The following is a 23,148-nucleotide window of genomic DNA, read 5'->3' as shown; positions in this document are numbered from 1 at the left end:
ACCCGGTGGCAAACCACACATTCATACATAACTATCATACATCCATCTATCTATCTATCTATCTATCTATCTATCTATCTATCTATCTATCTATCTATCTATCTATCTATCTATCTATCTATCTATTTATCTATGTATCTATCTATCTATCTATATATATATATATATACATATGTAACGGAACAGTAGACTGTGTCTATATATATATATATATATGTGTGTGTGTGTGTGTGTGTGTGTGTGTGTGTGTGTGTGTGTGTGTGTGTGTGTGTGTGTGTGCGTGTGTGTGTGTTACGTTTAATTATCTGTGTGTTTATTTCATCATGTGTTTTTTACGTCATACGCTTCTGCATTTTATATATTTTTGATAAATTTGGTTTTATCCTTTTCTTCTATTGATGTTGTCTAATACGTTAATAATGTATTTTCTTCTCTCCGTGAGATGTTATGGCATTTCCAAGACACACAAAAGAAACCTGTTTCTTAAACAAAATTCTCGATCGAGAAAGCGATAACTGGATCATACTGAAATATGACAAGAACAAACAGAAGCTCATTTACCAATAAACCACACACACACACACACACACACACACACACACACACACACACATACACAGAAGATCTCCTACATATACACTCGCTCGCACATATAAGTCACCATATTGAATAAACATATTTCTACTCCTATACACGCATAGAAACAAGTGTAAGTCACAATGATTAAGAACTTCAGTTCATAGCAAAGCTCTTTCACACATGCGCGCGCACTCACACACACACACATATACACACGCATACACAAGCACAGATATTGCACATAATCATGCGTGCATACAAACATGTATACATACATACGTAGAAATATACACATATACATATATACACACGCACTTACACACACACACACACACATACATACATGCATGCACACATATACACATACACACAGAAATTATATTATGTTAGAGGGAAAAGCAAATCCAAGGCAGAACGTGTGTTTCAAGTCATTTAGAATAATTTAATTAGGGTAAGGTGAATATGAAGCCTTACAGCTGTTTCTGTGATGACATAAGTGGCTAGTTAGCCTATGAGACCTACGTCTATACTAATACAGCTATCCATCTACGAAGCTAGAAAACTGGCTAAACAGATAAATAGATAGATAGATATATAGATAGATATCTTGATTGATTGATAGATAGATACATGTATACATGCATACATACGTACATACATATATATATACATATGCCGTACAGATGACGACATTTGAGCTCGAAACAAATGTAATCTCCTGTCTTTTAATATTAGAAGAGAAGCCTGCTCTTTTCCTTCATGGAGCGTAGGTTTAGGAAGGAATGCTGAATTTTGAAAATATTTCCACTTCGAGAGTGAAGCTTGCCTTGATTGTCATTTAATTGTTAAGAGTGGAAAGCATAACGTTAATAAATCAAGAAATTTTGTCGTATCTTATTTCACGTAATTGTATTTGTCTTACCCACCTCTCTCTCTTTATATATATATGTATGTATGTGTAAATATATATATATATATATATAGTTAATCCAAACAAGAAAGCAGAAAAAAACACAACAACGCGAGGACGTGGAACAAATATAGTATTATTGGACGCTCAGGAAAGAAGGGAAGAAGGAGGGTTTACATACACACACATAGGCACTCAATCTCATTGGCAAAGCAAACAACAACGCATCACCATACATACGACTTGCACTCTGTCACCCCCTATTCTTAGAACCTGCCCCTTCCAACCAGTTTTGAACTCTTGAACTTTTTAGAATCTTATCCAGCCAACCAATTTTGACGTCACTGCTTATAACGGAATATTTTAAAGAAACACTCATTATCATTATGGACTCCGTGTGGGCAGTCATCTAAAAGTTTTTGTTCGTCATGATGCTGACATAAGTTCCTTGTCTTTCCTGATGAGAAGACGGCATAATGCACCCTTTATTCCTTCGGAATTAAGAATATGCACTCTTCGAAACATATGTCGAGAATAAAGGAATTTTGTTAACTCGTCGTTCGACTCCATTCTTTCATTTATGTATAGTAAAAAAAACACACAAATTTCCACACGAAAGCACGTGATTTCTGCCCTTGGCATGTAGCTTCAACCGTGCTTTCTGACGTAAATTTGCTACCCGGGTATCGGTTAACCGAATTATCCATACTAGGATAATTCATTCAACTACTTAAACATATATATATATATATATATATACATATATATATACATATATCATCGTCCGTTTTTTTCCGTCACTGTGTTGTATACTTTCGAGGTTTTCTTCCAAGGAATCTAATGCGATTGGCTTAGATTTCCCTTGGCGGGCTGCCCAGATTGGAGCAATCTCAAGATTAATCAGCCGAAATTGCGAAGATGATCTCGTTCTTGACTGATGACTGAGAGCTTCGAAAGTCCCGTCTGTGTGTTTTTTTATCGTCTTCAAAATGTTTCACGTTCTTGTCCCAGTTTGTGTTTTTTTAACGTTTACCTATATACATGGTGGCTACGTATCCTACCTTTTAACCCTATACTGTAAGTATATTACTCTCTAACATTGTACGACTCGACTACACTGTCTTTTTCCCCCCTCTCCTACTTTTCTCTGCCTTCACCCTTTTCACTCCCCTTGTTCTGTCTCTTTCCCTCTTTTTCTTCTCCTCCCTTGTTCCCCCTCTTTCTTTCTCTCCTCCTCCGTCCCTCCTCTCCCACATTTCTCTGCCTCTCAGACCTTATACCCACTTGACGTCCCTTTCCCTCTCCTGCTTCTCTTTCATCTGTCCCTTTCTCCTTTTTGTGCTCACGTGACCAGCTAGCTACCACTGCCTTTCGCATCAAGTAGTTGGCTTGACCACACGTATGTGTTTGTGCTCCGTTTGCCTTCAGGCACTTATTCCACAGCCAGCCTATACTCTCCTCGTCCTGTCGAAAGACGCTTGTCCTGACGTCCTGGTTTTGTTATGATTGTTTTTACGTTATTTTGTATTTTTATCCGTGCTATCTTTATTGTTTTTACGTATTTTTGAATTTTTTTTCGAGTAACATCGTCCGTTTTTTCCGTCACTGTGTTGTATACTTTCGAGGTTTTCTTCCAAGGAATCTAATGCGATTGGCTTAGATTTCCCTTGGCGGGCTGCCCAGATTGGAGCAATCTCAAGATTAATCAGCCGAAATTGCGAAGATGATCTCGTTCTTGACTGATGACTGAGAGCTTCGAAAGCCGAGTCACACATTACTAAAACGATGGCTGATCAATTAAAGTTTTGATATAAACACGCACACCTACAGACAGACGCATGCATATACACACACAAACATACGTATACGCACACGTGTACACTCACATTCTGTCAACATAAATATGTGTGTGAGCGTGTATGTGTGTGTGTTGTGCATCTGTTTTTACATCTTATATATATATATATATATATATACATATATATATTACACACACACACACATATATATATATATATATATACATATATATATTATATATATATACATACATATATATACATATATATAGATAGATATATATATATATATATATTATATATATATATATATTATATACATACCTTATATATCATATAGTATATTATATTATATTTTATTATATTATATCATATTACATATAAATATACACACGCATGTATACACATATAATATTTATTCACATATGGTAAGAGTTAAATACAGATTCAGCATTCTTTCTTGGAATCATTTTGAAACTTTTCACACAGAAGGGGCCGAAAATATTTGCTTTTCATCTTTGCAGTAAACAAAAATAACAGACGATCGCCTTCATTTTGCATCAGCAGCATCCGAATCATCATCATCAGCAGCAGCATCATTATCATCATCATCATCGTTGTTGTCGTCATCATCATCATCATCAGCAGCAGCAGCATCATCGTCGTCATCGTCGTCGTCGACGCCATCATCATCACCATCATCCTCATTATCATCATCATCATCGTCATCACACTCATCCTCACCCTCCTCATCATCATCATCGTCATCACTCTCATCCTCCTCATCATCATCATCCTCACTCTCATTGTCTTCATCATCATTCTCATCATCTTTATCATCGTCGTCCTCCTCCTCATCATCATCATCATGATCATCGTCGTCGTCGTTGTCATCGTATTCATCGTTGTCGTCGTCCCCAAATACATAGATATATGGATACATACATTCGTACATAACATGCGTACATGGTATCGACGTGGCACACTTCATCCTCTTCTTACGATGTAAGAGTATTAGCTGAGAAAGTTGATGTGAACTTAAGCTGTTTTTTCTATCTTTGTTATTTTTCTTTTCACTTTAATATATTTCTATTACCGCTTTATTAGATTCAACAATTTGAACGCTTTATATATTGATATGCATACACCCACCTATATATATATATATATATATATATATATATATATATATATATATATATATATATGAACACGTGCACACACATACATACACATACACTCATACGCGCACACACATATATATGAGCGTGTATGTACGCATAATATTTTTAATTTCGTAGGAAGAAATTTAGAGTTCCCGCTACATACTATATAAATGTATACCTACTTACAAGCCTACCTATTTACTTATCTACATACCAACCAAACTACTTACCTATATATATATATATATATATATATATATATATATTATATATATAATATATATATATATATATATATAGACATACAGACATACAGACAATGAAGCAGATAGATAGATAGATAAATAGATAGATAGATAGACAGACAGATAGATAGATAGATAGATAGATAGATAGATAGATAGATAGATAGATAGATAGATAGATAGACAGACAGATAGATAGATAGATAGATAGATAGATAGATAGATAGATAGATAGATAGATAGATAGATAGATAGATAGATAGATAGAGTGAGTGTGTCATGAAATATATACAGATGTAAATGTTGCTGATATAGAATGTAATGCTTTGGTTGGTGTAGATATTTATATTTATTATATCAAATGTTGCAGTTTAATCTGGGTTACACCCTTGGCTGTTCATATCCGTGATGAAGAAAGAAAAAACACGCCCTTCAGTTTAGATAAAATTAAGTGTAATACAGAAGAGGAAACACTCAGCATTTTGTCGTTGGTCCACCTGACTACAGTAGCAAAACGGACAATAATTTTTTTTTCCTTTTGATAGATTGGACTTTTTACAAACCCAACACATGACCATGCGACAGTTACAGGAATGGCAACCCTGTTAACTCCTTGTTATCTCTGGTCAGCTCATAGAATACAGTGTGTGAGTAACAGTTGTAGAACAATGTTGTAGAGCAAAAGCAGAATATAATACTATAGTTACATCGATTTAATCTATTATCACGAAAAAACCCGACCACCAAATACTGCACCTACAATAGATAGTACAACTTTCTAATACTGTATTCTAAACAAAATGTTCTTCGTTTATTCTTATTGATATTCTTCTTCTTCTTCTTCTTCTTCTTGCCTTATTTGTTTTGTTAATTCTTATTTCTGCGTTTCTGAACGTCTTCACTTCTTTTCATTTGTTGCTATTCACGTATAGTTACTTCTTCTCTATTTCGTTGTGCTTCGGCTTTATTTTCCTAAACTAGGTTTTTGTTTTTTGTTTCGTTCTTTTCATTTTATTTTGTTTTCGTTTTCCGGTGGGATTTTTCTTTATTTTCCTTTGTTTTCTATCTTGTTTTTGATTTTTCTCTTTTTGTTACTTTAAAGTCTATAGCAATTCTTTTCCTTTCTCTTTTAAAATTTGTGTCATGACCTTTTCACATATTGAAGTCGAAGTGAAAGAGAAAATAGATTGAAAGAGAAAGAGAGAAAATTTTAAAAAATAAAACAGTTTGTATCTTTTCACCCATCTCTAACTAAACTTATTTCCTTTATTTTCAATAGTTTCTTAATATTTTTCTATATTATTTTTCGATCTATTTTTCTTTATTTTCGCTATGTTTATCTTTTTCATCACATTTTGCTACAACTTACATTTTACGTCGTCGGTTGTCTAAATTTTTATTCAGTGAATTCTTTCGTGTAAACATATATGATATATATCATATATATATATATATATATATATATATATATATATATGTATGTATGTATGTATATATATCATTATGTGTCAATAGATTTGGTACTTTCATGTGTGCCTGTGTGAGCTTGGTGTCTGTGTTTTGTTTGATGGCGGGAATGTTCCTTGTATAAAGGTGTTTGTGTGAGAACTTGTTTATTTATTGACATTTCTTTAACATAGTTGTCAGAGAACAAGTCATAGTTTAGAGCAGACAAAACTATTGCTTATATTCAGGTGTGTGAGATTGCATGTATTCATTGTACTATGCCTCTCGAGGTACAGGCATCTGTGAGTGCGATAACATTATATGATCATATATTTATTTATTTGTGTGTCTTTTATCTTTTGCATGCTTTTGTGCGTCGGTGCATAGAAATATGGGCGCGCATAAAATCAATTTTATAAAAAACTATTCTAGAAAATTTATTATGAATAAATATACGTATATGCATTCACATACACACACACACACACAGACGCATATATATATATATATATATATATATATATATATATATATATATTTAATTATATGCCTGTACACACACTGCTGCTCTCAGCCGTACATATATGTATATTTATACTTATATATATATATATACAAACATATACATACATATATATACACATATGTATACGTATATATATATATGTATATATATATTATATATGTGCCTCTCTGTATGTGTGAGTATATGTATGTATGTATATATAGCATGGCATAAAGATATACATAATTTATATAGAAAGAGAGAGAGAGAAAGGGAGAGAGAGAGAGAGAAAGAGAGAGAGAGGGAGAGAGAGCCGGAGGCGAAAACCGTGAAGGGAAGCAACTGAAATTACTTTCAGGCAATCCTATTACGGCACATCTCATATTCCTGGTAAATGTGTGTTCTTAATTACATATCAACCACCAAGCAGCACCATTATCATCTCTGTTATCATCTAAAACATATTTCTCGTCTAATTGAACAACACAATCATCAAGACCCTTCTTCTTTAGAAATTCCTACTTCTGTTGTCATCAAAGAGAATTCGAATTTCTTCAGGTAACTTGATTCTAACAAGGCACACTTCTTGAGGCACCACGTGATGAATGACGTCATGTGTTGCTTGTATTTAGATAAACGTGTTCTTATGAAGCGGATGTAATTTATGTATATACATGTATGTGTTACTATGCATGTAAGTCAGTAGAGTATAAGTGCGTTTGTGTGTAATGTGTGCGGGTGTATATTGTATATTTTTGCGTGTATCTGCATATGTAAAATGCAACTGAAGAGTCACACACACATTCCTAGAGAGTCATATACATATATTTATAATGATGTATATAAACGCGTGTGCGTATGTATATATGTATACATAATATATATATATATATATATTATATATATATATATATATATATATATATTATATATAATATATATATATATATATATATATATATATATATATATATAATATATGAAATAATATGTAACAATTACTCAATAGTCAAGATAAAACTCTGAGTTTCAGATGCCGAAGTGGAAGTCCACAACACCATCTCATCGGTTATCTGGACATCTGAAAAACGCTATGAAAAAATACCGTTATATAAAGGGAAATTACTGTGTTATAATTCTGCTACTTATATAAATTAAGATTAAAAGTTCATAGTAAACACGTAAACATGGCTACTCATACGCTCACATGTGCGCTCGCGGACCCACGTGCGTACTTATATGTCACAATGAAAACTTACACATCTTCACTCGCATTTTTCGTCAAATGTATACGCATATATATACAAACTCATACACATACACGCGTACCGTAAAAGTTCATACATACGTCTATATACGCACAAACACAAGAAAAAACACGGTTAAAGGTTACAGAAAATAAAATAAGGAATTATACAAAGCGTAAAAACCACATTCATATACGGACATGCCCTTATGCACTCATACACACACACACGCCCATATATGTACATACCTGCACATGTTTATATACGCATACACAAAAAATGAATATACATATGCCCCCAAAAAACTTTAAAAATTGTATAAATACTAAGTAAAAACGTCTATATATATATATGCATTGTTATGCCCGCACACACGCACACATCTAAAACTGCCCATATGTATGAACGTCTATACATGTCTATATAGGCACAGGAAAAATGCATGATGGAAGAGTACAGAAAAAATTATTATGTGTGAAAATATAAAAATATATGAAATAATAAAAGGTATAATGAGATAAAAAACTTTTTTGGACATAATATAGAAAGCAAGTTCTATCTGTTTTCTTAAGGGGACCAAAAACGTAACAAAAATTTTGTCACATTTGGGCATGATCCGAAAAGTTCTGTCCTTGAGTTTAGACATGTAGTAGGGTCTAAGCTGCTTATCCAGATAAGCCATCTCTCCATGTCGCATAGACAGCACTTTCCGCTGCCGTTGGTGTACGGCTTACATTTGGCCAAAATCTTCCAATGGATGTTATAATTGACACCTCTATCTTTTAATGACCAAATATGATTAGATAATTTTGTTGCTTTTCTTTTGTTCCAGTGCCTAAAACTCAAGGTGTGGTTTTAGTTTTAGGCACTGGAACAAAAGAAAAGCGACAAAATTATCTAATCATATTTGGTCTTTTTTTCTTTTCTCTATTCTTCTGATTTTTGTCTTTCTTTTTGGAGCCCTTTTTGCGTTTCTTTTCAATTCTATTTTATTCATATTTTTTTAACTGACTTGTTTATTTCTTTTTGGACTTGTTAATTCATTTGGACTTTCCTTCTTCTTTTGAATTGACTTTTAATATGGCAAATGCAAAAACTGCCTTGGAATGGGAGGTGGTCCCACCTAAGCAATGGATTGAAAGCCTTGAGAGAAGGACGGTGGTACTACGGACCTATTCTAGATCGTGTGGTGCCATCGCCCTCTTCGACAAGAGCGTAATAGAGAGAGAGTTGGCAGACTACGTGCCAACTATAAAATATATTTCACGGAGGACCAAATTTGCAACGGTCTGATTGCTGTTTGGTACCCCCGAGGAAGCTGGCAGATTTGCCAGCGTGCCCGTGAGGCAAAAGAGATTAAGTTGCTCCCCACTTATTGTGGGAGGAAGATAAGAAGAGTCTGGTTGTGCGGGCTGCCCCCGGGCACGGAGGCAGGCTGGATTGAGAAGACCATCCGGCGAGGCCTGGGGGATAGCGGGCCCAGGCTATTGAGTGTGAAGATTGTTCCCGCGTTCGACTGGGAGGGGTCAAAGGCAACTTTGACCCTGTAGACCCCGGTGGCGGTGGGAGACATGATGTTTCCGGACTTCCTAAAAATGGCCGGGTACAGGTACCCAGTGATACTTGAGGGATGCCCCACCCCCAAGTGTCACCTGTGCCTGGAGCCTGGCCATATCAAAAGGAACTGTCCAGGGAGGGCCGTGGTAGGGCCCTGGAACATGAGAAAGAGAAGGTGCCCGCCTCCTCCTCATTGGAGGGGGAAACTGTGGAAGTCGTGGAGGAAGTTGCCTTCACGAAAAGAAAAAGAAAGGTGAGCAACAATGGTTGCTCACCAAAGAATGTTCAGGCGGCGGAGGAGGGTAGCGACCCTCCGCGTCTGTCGACGCAGCCCCCTGCTCCCGCAGCCTCAAAAAGAAAGAGGAAGAAGAGTGCAGAGGACGGTCGGCGGATGTTCCTGGGCCGTCAACGGAGCTGCAGGTGGGATGTGTGCCACCTGTGGATAGGGCTCCATCAGTGGGAAGTGTGCCACTTACTGGAGCAGTTTCTCCTCCTTTACCACGAGGGAGGGACGGTGAGTAAATTTTTGGACGGCTTGGGTGATCGAGAACGTGTGTACTCGGTCTGCTCAAGTAGTCCGATATGGCCTCCGCAGGTAGCTGCGGAGGTAGTAACTGAAAAAATTCTGTCAAAGGTCACAGCGACCTTTGACAAGGAAGAGTTTGCTTTCCTCTTTGCAGGCCCCGACTTGTCGATGCAGAGTTGTCTGCAGGCGGCAAGTAACTTAGCTTGGGGGACCTGACAAGAGAATTGTTGTAAGAAAATTTTGTATTGTTGCAAGAAACTTTGTATTCGAGGATTTGTCGGTCGGTGGGCGCCGACAACCCTCTCATCTGTATCATTTCGTTTCATTTCATCTCATCTTGTCCATGCCCAGCCCACAAGCTTCTCTCTGTGTGCTGCCCATGTGGCAAATTAAATGAAATAAAGAAGCTTGCTTCCTAACCACATGGTTTCGGGTCCAGTTCCAGTGCATGGCATACTGGGCAAGCTTTACCTTCTTACAGCCCCAGGCTGACATAAGACTTGAGAGTGGAATTGGTTGACAAAAACTGAAAGAAAACGATCGTAAATATGTGTGTGTGAGTGTGTGTGAGAGAGAGAGTGCGCGTGTGTGTGGGTTTGTGTGTTCCTCAGTACCTCTTGACAACCTGTGTTGGTGTGTTTATGTTTCTGTAACTTATCAAAATACTAACCTTAAAATGTAAAAGCTATATATATATAGTAACAAACTGAGGAAGAGAAATCCTTCAAATAATTGTATTAAATTATTAGATTGTCAATAGTATATCTTTATATTTGATTTATCTTTATATATAATATATATATATATATATATAATATATATATATATATAATATATATATATATATTCTTATGTTTCTGACGAAGATCTCCGCTCGAAACGTTAAATCCTCCTTCTTTCTTTCCTTTCCTGAGCGTCCAATAACACTATACTTGTTCCACGTCCTCGCGTCGTTGTATTTTTTCCTTGTATTTTCGTGTTTGGATTAACTATATATATATAAGGATAATATCGTTATTTAAAATACTGATCATATCAAGTGGCCAGCAAGGGAATAAAAGCCTTATAGGTACAAATTATTAAAATTACAATTATTTTTAAGGGTATTTAAGAGATACCACTATGCTAGAGATAGCAGTCAAAACCTGTCTCTAAAACAACTTCATATATTCATACAGCACAAGGTGAAAAGACGAATAGTAATGATGTACTATCAGTGTATATCTCACTGATGGAACAGGGTATATTTTTATATAGAGCCAGAGATCCGGACTAGTCTGGGGATGTTGAACCAGCAAGGGGAAGCTGCTCACCTTCCCTATTCGAAGGTTGTAATAGACACAGGTTTGTGTGTCACATAGCTACCTAGAGGCGATTGCCTTTTGGAGCTAAACAACGGGAGCATTCGTCCTATTTTTCTGGACTGCCATGTTAGCTTGGCGATAACTATTAATATGTGTGTGTGTTTGTGTGTGTGTGTGTGTGTGTGTTGTGTGTGTGTGTGGTGTGTGTGTGTGTGTGTGTGTGTGGTGTGTGTGTGTGTAAATTGAAAATGTCCTGAGAATAGATAAATTATATTATTATATTCAAAGATTTAACCGGTTTCACAGCAGACGCTGGTTTTCAAACATTTCAAATGGAAAGATGTGGCTTATGTCGCTGCTGTTTTGCTTCTGAATAGTGTTTGAAACTTGCCCTATTTTTATAGGAAGTTCACGGATCAAATTAGTATATACTTTGAATAGGGTTTGAATGGTAGAGGTTAGTCACATGACTGGTCTTAAGAATTGATGTAGGTACCCGGCTACGCCCATGAGTAAGTATCAAGTGGCAATGTTTAACGTCATAAGTTAAGGCTGAGACGGTTGTTTGAACAATTCCAGTAGTAATTCAAAACAATCAATTCTCTGAAAGTTTTCTGTCAAGTGTCTGTAGAGAATGAACAAATGACAAAGTTTAAAAATTTCTGTACGTTCCCCGCTACGTCCGTGTCTCGTGGCAGTATATTTTACGCCTAAAAGGAAGGCCGACGCAGTTGAGTGAACACGCACATTTATATAGTTAATTCAAATAAACAATCATTAAAAACGACGAATAATAAAATTAACGGTCAACAAGAGACAGTGCACAAGGAATGAATTGGGTTGACGTTCGGTGAAAGGGGAGTGTTTGACGTTTCGAGCATTCATCGGAAAGGAGAGGGGAAAAGTCTAGAGCAGGAAAAGAAATCGCCATCAGTACGTATGTGGCTACATTTCTACAGAATGCTGTTGAAGAAAGTGAGTGCCCTCGCTGCTTCATAGCAAGTGTCTCTCGCTGTAAATACTTAACAGAACCATGGTATCATTTGAATTTAGTAACTAGATGAATGTTATGGGACTCTAAGAAAGTACATTTAAGTAAGACATAAAACTAAATACCGACTTCTTGGGGAACAGAAATATTTAAAAATAGTCAGTCGAGATATTGGGTAACACAAACAGAATATATTGCAGTTATGTGTCACTGCAACTCTCCAATTAAGTCGGACGTGATAAACAGTACATCACAGCCATGAATGTTAATATACATACATACGTTTATGTTTTTGTATATATCTATCTATCTATCTATCTATCTATCTATCTATCTATCTATCTATCTATCTATCTATCTATCTATCTCACTCACTCTTCTCTCTCTCTCCTCTCTCTCTCTCTCTCTCTCTCTCTTTATATATATATAATATATATATATATATATATATATATTACGCTAGCTGAATTCAATTCGTCTGAGTCGAAAGAGACCTGTTGTTATGTCCTGTTATTATTATTGTTTTTTTTGTATTTATATTCGTGTAACATCGTCCGTCTTTTTTCGTCTTTGTTTCGTATACATTCTATCCTTTTTGCGTTCTTGTCCCATTTTGTATTTTATATATATATATATTAAATTACAGATAAAACCATTATTTGGCGAATCAAACAGTGAAAGACATAAAGCAAAACATAGAAATAAATTAATTAATATAATATACAAAACATATAAAATATAAAATTCAAAATTGTTTTTAAATTATTAATTTATACTTATAAATTTATATATAATATATATATATATATATATATATATATATATATATATATATGTATTATTATTTTTATTATAATTTTTATTTTTATTTTTATTTTTTTAATTTTTTATTTAATTATATTATATATTCAAAGATTTAACCGGTTTCACAGCAGACGCTGGTTTTCAAACATTTCAAATGGAAAGATGTGGCTTATGTCGCTGCTGTTTTGCTTCTGAATAGTGTTTGAAACTTGCCCTATTTTTATAGGAAGTTCACGGATCAAATTAGTATATACTTTGAATAGGGTTTGAATGGTAGAGGTTAGTCACATGACTGGTCTTAAGAATTGATGTAGGTACCCGGCTACGCCCATGAGTAAGTATCAAGTGGCAATGTTTAACGTCATAAGTTAAGGCTGAGACGGTTGTTTGAACAATTCCAGTAGTAATTCAAAACAATCAATTCTCTGAAAGTTTTCTGTCAAGTGTCTGTAGAGAATGAACAAATGACAAAGTTTAAAAATTTCTGTACGTTCCCCGCTACGTCCGTGTCTCGTGGCAGTATATTTTACGCCTAAAAGGAAGGCCGACGCAGTTGAGTGAACACGCACATTTATATAGTTAATTCAAATAAACAATCATTAAAAACGACGAATAATAAAATTAACGGTCAACAAGAGACAGTGCACAAGGAATGAATTGGGTTGACGTTCGGTGAAAGGGGAGTGTTTGACGTTTCGAGCATTCATCGGAAAGGAGAGGGGAAAAGTCTAGAGCAGGAAAAGAAATCGCCATCAGTACGTATGTGGCTACATTTCTACAGAATGCTGTTGAAGAAAGTGAGTGCCCTCGCTGCTTCATAGCAAGTGTCCTCTCGCTGTAAATACTTAACAGAACCATGGTATCATTTGAATTTAGTAACTAGATGAATGTTATGGGACTCTAAGAAAGTACATTTAAGTAAGACATAAAACTAAATACCGACTTCTTGGGGAACAGAAATATTTAAAAATAGTCAGTCGAGATATTGGGTAACACAAACAGAATATATTGCAGTTATGTGTCACTGCAACTCTCCAATTAAGTCGGACGTGATAAACAGTACATCACAGCCATGAATGTTATATACATACATACGTTTATGTTTTTGTATATATCTATCTATCTATCTATCTATCTATCTATCTATCTATCTATCTATCTATCTATCTATCTATCTATCTCACTCACTCTTCTCTCTCTCTCTCTCTCTCTCTCTCTCTCTCTCTCTCTTTATATATATATATATATATTATATATATATATATATATATTACGCTAGCTGAATTCAATTCGTCTGAGTCGAAAGAGACCTGTTGTTATGTCCTGTTATTATTATTATTGTTTTTTTGTATTTATATTCGTGTAACATCGTCCGTCTTTTTTCGTCTTTGTTTCGTATACATTCTATCCTTTTTGCGTTCTTGTCCCATTTTGTATTTTATATATATATATATTAAATTACAGATAAAACCATTATTTGGCGAATCAAACAGTGAAAGACATAAACCAAAACATAGAAATAAATTAATTAATATAATATACAAAACATATAAAATATAAAATTCAAAATTGTTTTTAAATTATTAATTTATACTTATAAATTTATATATATATATATATATATATATATATATATATATATATATATATATGTTATTATTATTTTTATTATAATTTTTATTTTTATTTTTATTTTTTTAATTTTTTATTTAATTATATTTATATATATATATATAACTATCAAAAAGTATTAAAAAGTTTAATATAAGATAAAAAGTAAAACCACTACGATCGTTTCATGCCCATAACCTAATTCGAATAACAATAATTTAAATTCAATTAATAATTCGAATTATGGTTATAGTCAATCTTCAGGTTAATGATAATATTAAAATAAATAATCAAATATATTTAAACAATATTTTTTAAGAAATAAATAAAATAATATTTTTCTTATAAAAAACACTATTATCAAACTAGAAACTTTAACGAGTATGATTATGTCATACAATCGATTATAATGTTAAATATTAATTTTTAAGTATTAATTTTTAAGGTAAGAATAGATAGAAAATGTATTTATCTATTCAGATATAATATGGCTTTAAAAAACATAATAAACCCACAAATTACCTAAATATTTAACATTAAAAAATCATTATTCATATTATTAAATTTAATTTCAAGTCAATTAATTATATAATATTTGAATAATAACTAAATTATCAATGAATATATATAAATATAAGAATTAAGATCTAAAATTATCTCTATCAATAAATATATATGCACGTATAATAAAGACCTAATAAATTAATTATTCATTATTACTTATAAATATATTAAAAGGTTAAAGATAAAAAAGCAAATTGTAGACAAACAAACAAACTATCTTAAAAGAACGCTATAACTAATTAACGATCCATATATCTCGTTGGCTAATTAATAACTTACAAAAACCGTATAGTTAAGAACTAAAATGAAATAATAAAATACTTAATGAAATGATCAATCCGTAGTTATATAGTATCCAATAAATACTACGAATATATTTATCAATGGAAAAAATACTAAGGTTTTTGATTGTTTTTTGTTGTTTATAGTTGTTAATAACCTCATAGAAAGTGTTGTTGTTTAGCATGGAAAGCACTAGGTGTTTATAAAACTCCGTGTCCATAAGGACCACAGCGCTCCCTTTGTCGGCTTCTATGATGGTAAGGTTTTTGTCCAGTTGTATGTCACGTAGGTTTTTCCATTCTTCCCTACTGATTTTACCTTGGTTTTGCCTGGGGTACCTCACCACACTCATACTCCAACACGGTCAGGGACTCACAGAAAAAGAAAGGGATTATACACCAATTTCAAATGCAAGCCTAGCCTTTTTTATGGCCTTCCTAAAATCCATAAAAACAAATACATCACCGAAGCCTGCAAACTCTCCTCTGACATCCACATCAACATTAAAGCACCGGAGGACCTAAAACTAAGGCCCATCGTGGCTGGCACCTCCTGTGAATCACACCACCTGAGTAATTTCCTAGACATCCTTTTGAAACCTTTCCTTACCCACATCAAAAGTTTCATTAGGGATGATCTGGACATGCTCAAACACCTCCCGAAAACAGTTAACGAAGAGGCACTCCTGGTATCAACCTCTACACCAACATCCCACATAAATATGGCATTGAGGCAATTGATTTCTGGCTAGAAAAACATCCAGAGACATTCCCTGACCGCATTCACAAGACCTTTATTACGGAATCACTCAAATTCATTCTGACAAACAATTATTTCCTCTTCGACAACACACACTACCGTCAAAAATGTGGTATTGCGATGGGTACCAAGGCTGCACCAGTTCTTGCGAACCTCATAATGGGTTTCTTCGAACTATCCCTCTATGAGATATCACACCTACCTAATAGAAAACTGGAAAAGGTATTTGGATGATTGTTTCATCATATGGAAAGAATCTTATGAAAAACTTCTGGAATTCAAAACCATACTAAACAACATACATCCCATCATCCAATTCACTATGGAATTAAGCAGACATCATCTCCCTTTCCTTGATCTCCTAATTATAAAAACACCTAAGAACCAAATCATAACAGACATCTACCACAAACCTACAGACTCACAACAATACCTCCTCTTTAGTTCATGCCACCCAAAACACACCAAGACAAATATCCCTTTCAACTTAGCTAAAAGAGTATGCACCATTGTCTTGGATCCAAAAACTCGAGAAATACGCCTTCAAGACCTCAAAAAATCACTATTACAACGCCAATATCCCTCCACCCTTATAGAGTATGGAATAAAACGCGCCAAAGAACTAGACAACATTACACTGAAAACCACCCAACCCAACAACACACACAACCCCAAAATACTTCCATACATTTCTACCCACAACCCCAAAAATATCGAAGCATACACCACAATCATACAAAACCTCAGTCTACTGTCAACAGACCCAAAAATGAAAAACATTATAAATACACACAAAATCCTCAAATGTAAAAGGCAACACGAATCTTTAAAAAAACTCTTGACAAATGCCAAACTTCACACACCACATCCACCCCCAGCAGTTAAAAAATATGCACGCCCAAACTGTGGGACATGCCCCTTCCTACTTGAAGGCTCTGAATTTATCTTCAAACAAGGAACGAAGTTTAAAATCAAGACCAACTTATCCTGTTCCTCTGAGAACCTTATCTACGTCTTCACATGCGCCGGTTGCCAACATAATTATGTTGGACAAACGAGCCTCCCGTTACGTAAAAGAGTAGCGGTGCATAAAGAACAAATAAATCTCCCGGAATACCGGCAAATCCCACTGAGTGACCACATAGACTTATGCGCTAAAGACAAAAATCCCAAATTCTACATATTCCCCTTCTACCAATGTAAAGACGGAATCACCACACAGGAGAGAATTAACAAGGAGAATCTCTTTATTGAAAAATTCAAAACGCATCTTAATATGCAAACTCCTCGTTGATCATACTTCTTTTTTCTACCTCATTCTTCATGGATGGACTAACACAAATGAATAAGGATACCATGCAGTCATCACTTCAAGCTAAAATTTATATTCTTTAAATATTATTATTATTATTGTTGTTATTATTATTATTATTTTTTTCTTCTTTCAAATTTGCTTCCATTTCTTGCCGAGTGTCTTCCCGACTCCTAGGGCAAAGAAACTCATAGTATACATTGGTAGGCCATTAAACCAAACTCAATAGTTCGTTAATTTTTTTTTTTTTTAAGTTAAATTAAAATACATGAGCAGCAACAATTCTCACATCGACAATGCTCTTCTCAATACATGTGATGTACCAGTTAAGACAATCTTTTGCACTCCTTGCAGGGATGGTAAGCCAGGGATCATTCTCATATAATTTTCGGTTCCCTTCTTGATCATTCCTAGTGCTCCTACGATCACTGGTATTGTAACCGCCTTGAGATGCCACATTTTCTCAATTTCAATGAGTAGGTCTTTATATTTTCTGAGCTTGTCAAACTCTTTCGCTGAGATATTATGATCACAGGGGATGCTCATGTCGATCAATAAGCAAACTTTATTGTTTTGGTCTTTCACAACAATATCTGGTTTATTGGCCTTGATGGTTCGGTCTGTATGTACTGGAAAGTCCCACAGAATGGTTACATTTTCTCCTTCAGTTACAGCCTCATGGTGGTGATTATACCACTTGTCGGCAGTTTTGATATTGTAATGCCGACTTATTAGCCAATGGAGATATTGGCCAACTCTGTCATGTCTTAATTTATACTCCACTGGTGCTAAGACTTTACATCCAGAGATTAGATGGTCCACTGTTTCAATCATGTCGTTGCAGAATCGGCATTTTGGGTCTGCTCCATTTTTCATCACATTGGCCTGGTAGTTCCGGGTTAATAGGCTTTGATCTTGAGCAGCCAGGATGAAACCTTCGCTCTCTGCTTTTAGCCCTGAGCTCCGTAGCTACTGATGGGTTTGCTTCTGGTCAACATCAGCTTGTTTGCTGCGGGTCACATATTTGCCGTGCAGAGGTTTCTCCTCCCACCTATCAGCCAATTGCTCGTGCGCTTTTTTCGTTGCCATCATTTTCACCTTCTTTGCAACAATAGTTGCCGTACTTCCCTCGGGTTGTTCAGTTTGGGTATCCTGCACGAGATCAATAGCAAATTTTTTGCTTTCCTTTATGATAGAATGAAGCTTCTTTCGCCTCTCGTGATTTTCCACGAGCTTTAGCATCCAGTCATTCGATATTTCGAGATATTTGGCCAGTCCAATGGTGGTTGTTTTGTAAGCTAGTTCAAATTGGATCAGGCCTCGACCTCCTTGGGCTCTGGGAAGGTAAAGGCGATCTACGTCTGCCTTTGGGTGGTGCATCCTATTACAACTCAGCTTGCGTATTTTCCTATCTATATTATTTACTTCACTCATATTCCAGTTCAACACATTGTAGCTATAAGTAACAACTGGAACTGCTAAGGAATTTATAGCTAACACCTTGTTGCGTGCATTTAGTTCAGATTTCAGGACTGCACGAACTCTCCTATAACATTCCTTCCTGATCTTCTCTTTCATGCTTGCATGCTGAATACCAGAGCCTTCATTTATCCCTAAATATTTGTATGTTTGTTCTTGCTCAAGCTCTCTTATGACTGTGTCAACATCTAACACGACTGAATTTGTGGTCTTCACTTTCCCTTTCTGGAAAGTGGCCTTGGCACACTTCTCAAGTCCAAACTCCATCCCGATGTCATCGCTGAATGCTTTCACGGTGCGCAATAGGCCTTCAAGTTCATTATTGTCTTTACCATAAAGTTTTAAGTCATCCATATAAAATAGATGGCTTATTTTTTTATTGGCAATTTTATACCCATACCCTGTTCTGTTTAATTCATTTGTATGGGGTATTAGGGCTATGCAGAATATTAAAGGTGAAAGTGAGTCACCTTGAAAAATTCCACAGTTGATGTTTATATTTTCTGAGGCAAGTACTCCATTAGAGTGATATAATTGGAGATTCGTATTCCACAACGACATATTGTGCTTCAGGAAGTTTGAAATCACAGGGGAAATTTTGAAGATGTCCAGCGATCTCAAGATCCATGGATGCGGTATACTGTCGAAGGCCTTTTTATAATCAATCCATGCGGTGCTGAGATTTCTGCGCTTGTTGTGACAGTTCTCAAGGATCATACGATTGATTAGCAGTTGATCTTTGCATCCGTAAGAGCCTCGGCGGCACCCTTTTTGTTCAATGGGGAAAATATCGTTCTTCTTCTTCTTCTTCTTCTTCTTATTATTATTATTATTATTATTATTATTATTATTATTATTATTATTATTACTATATATGACATAACAATCTGAAATGTAATTATAAATTGGTTTATGCAAATTTATATAATTAGAAAATAATATAAATAAAGTGTTAAAATCTGAATGCTAAGTTAGCAAAAAACTATATAAAAAAAGATAATGCAAATGAAACTAAAGTGATAATTTTATAATTTAAGGTTTATTAACACCCTTTATTACAAAAAAATTGATAAGCACAAATTGAAGAGCTTAAAACCCATAGAGTGGTCTCCCCTTATTTACAACACAGTAACTGGACTACTACTTCCTATTTTGCCATTCACTTAAGAGACACCCTTATTTAAATTAAACAACACATCGATTTAATCCCATTGGATCTCAATACTTCAAGGTAATTTTTTGGTGAACTATCATTAAACTCAAGATGCACAAAGACTTTACAATGTATCGGAGTACCTATTTTTTAATTTTTGTATATATTTATTATTATTATTTTTTTGCAAAAAACAATGTAATTTTCTTTTTTCCCCCCTCCTCACATTTAAAAAAAATTTGTTATTTACAATTCTTGAAAAGTCACATTATGACGAAAACCGGTTTGAATTAATATATATATATTTTATCAATTTTTCAAAATTTTCCATACACCCATTTTCATTAAAATGTTCTTTCAATTTAGCATTCTGCCTTTTTACAAATATTCCTTGCCTATCATTTCCCCACGTGCGGTCAACACAACCCCACCATTTATTGATTTATATATATGATCATACGTATAAACATACATACACATATGCTTGCATATATATATATATATGCAAGCATATGTGTATGTATGTTTATACGCATGATCATATACATATAATTATTTATTATTAAAAATAAATTAGCTAAGGAAATAACTCTGGATGGCCAGAAGAACAAATTTAGTAATAAAAGAAATATGATAAAAACTGTTTACCAAAATCTAAAGAAAATATACTCTCGTGGTGGCGTTGAAGAAATGTCAACCAACTTCAAATGGGAAAAGGTGATTATCTCAAGGACGGAGCAATGAGCCTTCTGAAATAAAACACCGTTTAGGGGGAGTTAAACTTTTTGTCCTGCCATCAATAATACATGTTTTTACTTATTAGGCGTCATCGTCACAGCATTTTCCTACCAATACTCCAGTTACACAGAATAGTAATTACAACAAAAGTGACATAAGACAAATGATTCAAAATGGCATAGCATGATATGTTACTGTATACTAAATACAACACAATATTTATTCTTAATTTATTGATTTTTATCTCCGCTATTTTACAGACATTAAACAAACACCTAACGGCAATTGCAATTAAGTTAACAGTGAGATCGGAGTCTGATCAGTGGTGGTGAAACTGCTTCAATAAACCAGCACCAAGGAAACTGCGAATTGGTGTGAACCATAGTGTAATGTGTGTGTATGTGTGTGTGTGTGTGTGTGTGTGTGGTGTGTGTGTGTGTGTATGAAACTGTTTATAATTATATAACGATAAGGTATTCCCGCAGCCTAGACAAACACGAGCAAAATAAAACGGGTATGAAATTTCAGTGTTTTTTTAAAGGAAAGCATTTCCTCACACAGCTAATCTTACGATTCATGAATATATGCACACATGAGCGCATGTACAAACACACGCATACACATACACATATACACAAGCATACACACAGGTTTTAACATGTGATGTGCGCAAAAAAGCCGTTTATTTGATCAGCTTAAGTCGTTTCCAAAGCATTTCATATTTTTTTATCTTTTACATATTTCTTTTATTAAACTGCAGCATCGGCGGCTTCTGTCGAAAAAATCGATCCACTTATTTTTTTAAAGCCTGGTACTTATTTTATTGCTCTCGTTTTGCCAAACTGCTAAAGCAAACAGAACCGGTTTTCAAGCCGTTATGTGGAACACACACAATCAGAGCGGCACGTACACACGCATACACATATATACATATACATACAAACACACACATACACGTGTATATATACATATAGTTGAAATTTACAGAAAAACAAAAGACGAAGACGGGTGTATAAACAACAAGCAAGTGTATTAGTTTGACGCTCGGGAAACTCAGAAAGTCTTTTATGTTTCGAACCTAAGCTCTTCAACAGAAAGGAACACGAGGAAATATACAGGGAGAGAATAAAAACTTGTGGATTTAGTGATCAATCATGGCGAGCTGACAGAAACGTTAGCACGCCGGGCGAAATGCGTAGCCATATTTCGTCTGCCGTTACGTTCTGAGTTCAAATTCCGCCGAGGTCGACTTTGCCTTTCATCCTTTCGGGGTCGATAAATAAAGTACAAATTTCGCACTGGGGTCGATGTAATCAACTTAATTCCTTTTTCTGTCCTTGTTTATCCCCTCTGTGTTTAGCTCCTTGTGGACAATAAAGAAATATGTATATATATATATAATATATATATATATATATATATATATATAATATAAATAACGGGCTTCTTTCAGCTACCAATACACTCACATAGTTTTGGTCAGCCTGGGGTTAAAGTTGAAGACATAGATCCAAGGTACCGCGCAGTAGAACTGAAACCAAGACCACACGTTTGTGAAGCAAGCCTTTTGCCACGCAACCATAGTAATTTATACCACTCAATCAACTTTGCGACTGAATCGCACTAAAGTCTGGTCAAGTGTTGATGTAATCACTAAATAAATGTACATGATTGTACATCGAAAACTACTACTGTTTAGTTAGAAGTTAACCCAGTCAAACAACAAACTGTGCAACTGATTTAGACATTTCAAAACGCCTAATTAAAATTACTTTCCCCTCTTACGGACTTTAGTCTCTTCACAAAGGGCAGAATAGCAGAGGTGAGTGTTGTGGTTTTAATATGTCTAAAGCTGTAATAAACACTTCTTGTTTAATAGTCTTTGTTGAAACTGGTTAGCCATGAATAAATAAATTTATGTTAAACCAATGTTATTTAAAATTCATTGTTCTGTAAGTGTTTCTGTACGCGTATAGGTATATGTATATGCAGCAATTTATATGTATGCATATATATATATATATATATATATATATTATATATAATATAATATATATATATATATAGATATATATATATATATATATAGATATATATATGTATATATATATATATATATATATATATGTATGTATATGTATATATATATATATATGCACATATACATACAC

Source organism: Octopus sinensis, linkage group LG10 (assembly GCF_006345805.1).
Source record: "Octopus sinensis linkage group LG10, ASM634580v1, whole genome shotgun sequence".
Classification (NCBI taxonomy): domain Eukaryota; kingdom Metazoa; phylum Mollusca; class Cephalopoda; order Octopoda; family Octopodidae; genus Octopus; species Octopus sinensis.
The sequence above is the reverse complement of the archived record's forward strand: the minus strand, read 5'-3'. Positions refer to the sequence as shown.